Genomic DNA, 5,671 nt, shown 5'->3' with positions numbered 1-5,671 from the left:
TGCGTAAGGTTAAAAGAGCAGCTGCAAAAATGCCTTGTCATAGCAGCAGCCAAGTTTTTGAAGCTGCTGGTGCCTCCAACGTCCCCAGAACAACAAGATGCAGGGTCCTTCAGAGGTTTGCAGCTGTGCGTAAGCCATCCTGTCCACCACCTCTATCCACTGCACACAAGCAGTGGGCCAAACAATACATGAAGACTGATTTCCAAACAGTTTTGTTCACCGATGAGTGCCGTACAACGCTCGAGGGTCCAGATGGATGGAGTGGAGGATGGCTGGTTGATGGACACCCCATGAAAACACGGCTAAGGCGCCAACAAGGAGGAGGTGGAGTAATGTTTTGGGCTGGAATCATGGGGAGAGAGATTGTCAGCCCCTTTATGATCCCTGAAGGGGTAAAGATGAACTCCATAATCTATGTGGAGTTTCTAAAACAACACTTCCTGCCATGGTTCAAGAGGAAGAACCGTGCTTTCCGCAGCAAGATCATTTTCATGCATAATAATGCACCGTCTCATGCTGCAAAAAACACATCTGCATCTCTGGCTGCTATGGGCATAAAAGAGGACAAACTTATGGTGTGGCCACCATCTTCCCCTGACCTCAACCCCATTGAGAACCTCTGGAGCATCATCAAAAGGAGTGTCTATGATGGCGGGAGGCAGATCACATCTAAGCAACAGCTCTGGGAGGGTATTCTGTCCACATGCAAAACAATTGAAGCAGAAACCATCCAAAAACTGACAAATTCAATGGACGAGAGAGTTCAGAAGCTTCTTTCCAACAAGGGGTCCTATGTGCAAATGTAACATCACCTAGAATAAAGTTTTCACTTGAAAACTGTTTGATTTCATTTTGTAATAAGCTAATAATGCTTATAACTTCACAATTGACCATTTTTTTGTTCAAAATAAAATAAAAAAGGTTGAAAACTCTGCTGTGCATAATAATTTGGAACATGCATTTTGAGTGTTTATTTTTTTTAAAAAGATACTGTTTTCATAGGCAGTTTGTTCCAAAACATTGCAATTATACTAGAATAGTAGATGACTGGAAAATAACAATGACTGCAATTCAGATAGGTAATTTAGAGAAAATATGAGGAAATATTATTTGCATAATAATTTGGAACACAGTGTACAGTATGGAGCATAATGTGGCCATTATACAGTATGGAGCATTATGTGTGGCCATTATACAGTATGGGGCACTGTGTGGCCATTATACAGTATGGGGCACTGTGTGGCCATTATACAGTATGGAGCATCATGTGTGGCCATCATACAGTACGCAGCATCATGTGTGGCCATTATACAGTACGAAGCATCATGTGGGGCTATTATACAGTATGGAGCATAATGTGGCCAATGGCCATTATACAGTATGGAGCATCATGTGTGGCCATTATACAGTATGGAGCATCATGTGGCCATTATACAGTATGGAGCATCATGTGGCCATTATACAGTGTGGGGCATCATGTGTGGCCATTATACAGTATGGAGCATCATGTGTGGCCATTATACAGTATGGAGCATCATGTGTGGCCATTATACAGTATGGAGCACTGTGTGGCCATTATACAATATGGAGCACTGTGTGGCCAATATACAGTATGGAGCATCATGTGGAGCCATTATACAGTATGGAGTATCATGTGTGGCCATTATACAGTATGGAGCACTGTGTGGCCATTATACAGTATGGAGCACTGTGTGGCCAATATACAGTATGGAGCATCATGTGGAGCCATTATACAGTATGGAGCATCATGTGTGGCCATTATACCGTATGGGGCACTGTGTGGCCAATTTACAGTATGGAGCGTCATGTGTGGCCATTATATAGTACACAGCATCATGTGTGGCCATTATACAGTATGAAGCATCATGTGGGGATATTATACAGTACTAGACTGTGGCCCGATTTGAACGCATCGGGTATTCTAGAATATGCATGTCCCCGTAGTATATGGACAATGATGATTCCAGAATTCGTGGCAGACTGTGCCCGTCGCTGATTGGTCGAGGCAACCTTTATGACATCATCGTCGCCATGGCAACCATTATGACATCTACGTCGATACTGTGCCCGTCGCTGATTTGTCGAGGCGAATTCGCGGCAGACTGTGCCCATCGCTGATTGGTCGAGGCAACCTTTATGACATCATCATCGCCATGCTGTGCCCGTCGCTGATTGGTCGAGGCCCGGCGGCCTCGACCAATCAGAGAAGCGGGATTTCCAGGACAGACAGACAGACAGAAAGACAGACAGACAGACGGAAAAACCCTTAGACAATTATATATATAGATGGAGCACAATGTGTGGCCATTATACAGTATGGAGCATCATGTGGCCATTATACAGTATGGAGCATCATGTGGCCATTATACAGTATGGGGCATCATGTGTGGCCATTATACAGTATGGAGCATCATGTGTGGCCATTATACAGTATGGAGCATCATGTGTGGCCATTATACAATATGGAGCACTGTGTGGCCATTATACAGTTTGGAGCACTGTGTGGCCAATATACAGTATGGAGCATCATGTGGAGCCATTATACAGTATGGAGCATCATGTGTGGCCATTATACAGTATGGGGCACTGTGTGGCCAATATACAGTATGGAGCATCATGTGTGGCCATATTTTTTTTGTTTATAATTATTGTTTATGAAACATTGTGATCAGAAGTGCTAAATGGGTGTGGTAGGGGCGTGACTAGTTGTGAAATGGGTGTGGTCAGAGGTGTGGCCTAAAATTTGCCGCATCACACTGCGCGCGTCGCTGACTTTGTCCCTCTTTCCCTTCCTCGAAAGTTGGGAGGTATGATGGAATGGTTCACAAATAAAAGTATCCAGGTGTTAGAATGGCCAAGTCACAGTCCAGACCTCAATCCAATCGAGAATCTGTGGAAAGAGATGAAAACTGCTGTTCACAAACGATCTCCATCAAACCTCACTGAGCTCGAGCTGTTTGCCAAAGAAGAATGGGCAAGAATTTCAATCTCTCGATGTACAAAACTGATAGACACATATCCCAAGCGACTTGCAGCTGTAATCGCAGCAAAAGGTGGCTCAGCAAAGTATTAAGTTAAAGGGGCCGAATAATATTGCTTGCCCCACTTTTCAGTTTTCGAATTTCCACAATAATTTAAAATAACCAATAAATTTCGTTCAACTTCACAATTGTGTTCCACTTGTTGTTTCTTCACCAAAAGGTTGAAAAGTTCCAGGGAGCAGAATACTTTCGCCCCTATGAAAGTGTATCAAAAGTGTGTAACCCCTCCCCTCCCTGTCTGTCAGCTGTCCCTCAGGCTGCCTACCAGCTTTTGATACAGTTTGATATTGTTAATTTGATACAGTGATTATTATCCCAGTATTGTTTTTTTTTATATTAGATTTTGATATTGTTAATTTGATACAGTGATTGCATTCTGTAATCAGGGCAGTGTGTTTTATTACCAATGGTATGTCTCTATTAAAAGACTACTTGGTCATTATATGTTGTATTAAGTTTACTCTTACTACACATTTAGAATGAAGCAGCGACAGCATAATTTTTCAGCGTGTCAAAGGGTTGTGTTAGGTGTGATATCCAGTTAGATGCTTGGGGTGGTTAACAGATAAAATAGCCACAAGCACAGAGACGCCCCACCCTATACAGATAATGTCCATGCAAAGCGCAGCCAGCTAACCACAGTCACACTTTGCAATGTTAGCTAATTCTCAACATTGCATGATAGTATAATTCTCAATATTATGAAAAATGACAGTCATTGTATGAGTTTTAAAAGACTTTATTAAAGTATGTATCAGACAGGCTGTAACATTTTTATTCTGCAGTAATCAGTTTAGTAAAAATTCAGCATTCTTTTTATTTATTATTCCAGGCTGTAACATTTTTATTCTGCAGTAACCTGTTTAGTAAAAATTCAGCATTCTTTTTATTTATTATTCCAGGCTGTAACATTTTTATTCTGCAGTAACCTGTTTAGTAAAAATTCAGCATTTTTTTAATTTATTATTCCAGGCTGTAACATTTTTATTCTACAGTAACCTGTTTAGTAAAAATTCACCATTCGTTTATACTAAGCAAAACATAGGTAATACGGAATAAGTCTTGCTGTATTAATTTTACACCACAAATATGGTTTATACAGTAAAACTATATTATACAGCACAACTAAATATGCACCTACTGTATAAATATGACTATATTAAACAAAACATATATAATAAGTCTTTATACACGGTTAAATACCTCAAGCGATGAATGCGGTAGTTAGGATGTGTTAACAGCTATTAACTATTGTATTACACAAATTATGTCATAATAAATATACGGTTAAATTAATAAAACAAATACACCATAAACACGGGTTATACCGTAAAACTATATTATACTGTATCAGCTGCTTTAATCCATTGTATGTAAACACGAACTAAGTGCAATTTCTCATACAGATACTGACACATATCCATCGGTCTATATGCCGGAAAACTGGTGTGTTCCCGAACCATGTGACAATCTGGATTCAGAAGTCAAGATCATAGATGTCAAGAACACTGTAATTTTGCCGCTACCTGCCGCGCCTAAAAGCCGTGGAAATTCGTTAAGCAGGTGTCTCAAGAAAAGAAAAGGTGATGGTTCACTTGAAATACATACGATTCTCACTTTTGTGTAGAAAATCAATTCTGTGTTAACTAATAGTTATATTTTATTTACATCTGCTAAACTAGTTGCCAGAAAAATTCTATTTGAAAAAGAGAATATCCCCGTCTCAACGAGTTTGAACAGTGCGACGTCCGTTAAACCAGTAGCTGCGGAGGTGCAATTCCCGGTTCATACTTGTAAGTATATATCTGGTCTGCTCTATACTGGATTTATGCAAAACATTGTTACTATGATTTCATGGATAGCTGTCATAGTTAACTTTTCAAATATTACGCAGGCTCATTGATAGCTAACGGCGTGTAGCTTTTCCAATTTTACACCGGTTTTGTGGATAACTGACACTTGTATCTTTTCTTTTAGATACAACGGATCTTCATCCACGAGTTTTGCATCGGCGTGATTATGGATCTGCACAGAATCACCCCCAAAGCGCTAAAGTGGCTGTGAGAACAACCCCTCTTTCGCCCATCTGTGTTGTGGATCGTGAGGAAAGCTACGTGACAACCAAACACTCCGGGAATCCAAGCCCCAAGATTTCACATAAAAAATATAAGAATGTTTCAAGAGAGAGATTTGCATCGCAGAACGATGGTCCCGGTAAACCTCAGGAAGCCAATAGCACAACTGCAGATACTGCACTTGCAGGCTCTTCTAGCGATTTCGGCATTGTATTACCTCTAAAGAAATGATCAGTATCACCTCGTCGTGTAAATAAAAAACAGAAAGTTGCTGAACATTCATCTTACACCGGGAGCCCTGTGTGGGATGATGAACATGTCAAAATGTTTATTGCCATGTCTGCTCAGTACATCCATACCAAACTCACACAGATCAAACTAAAATCTTTCTGTGATACATATGAAAGACTGATAAATGCATTTCCAACACCTGACATTATCGCCGAACTATATGATTTTAAACTAAATCATGCATGTGTACATACACCACCTGTGAATTTAAATAAATCTAAATCCACCTGACTAAGCTTGGTT

The 5,671-nt window shown here is 40.3% G+C and overlaps 1 long non-coding RNA gene across 1 annotated transcript; it reads left to right on the top strand.

Moving 5' to 3' along the window:
- The first annotated feature begins 4,606 nt into the window (after window positions 1-4,606).
- On the top strand, window positions 4,607-5,102 carry LOC143818036 (uncharacterized). Its single transcript, XR_013224277.1, has 3 exons — window positions 4,607-4,645; window positions 4,745-4,855; window positions 5,040-5,102. It is a non-coding gene; the product is annotated as an uncharacterized LOC143818036 (long non-coding RNA).
- The last annotated feature ends 569 nt before the right edge of the window (window positions 5,103-5,671 follow it).

The sequence above is a fragment of the Ranitomeya variabilis genome, chromosome 3 (genome assembly GCF_051348905.1).
Source record: "Ranitomeya variabilis isolate aRanVar5 chromosome 3, aRanVar5.hap1, whole genome shotgun sequence".
In the NCBI taxonomy this organism is placed as follows: domain Eukaryota; kingdom Metazoa; phylum Chordata; class Amphibia; order Anura; family Dendrobatidae; genus Ranitomeya; species Ranitomeya variabilis.
This window is presented reverse-complemented; position numbering and strand designations above follow the sequence as displayed.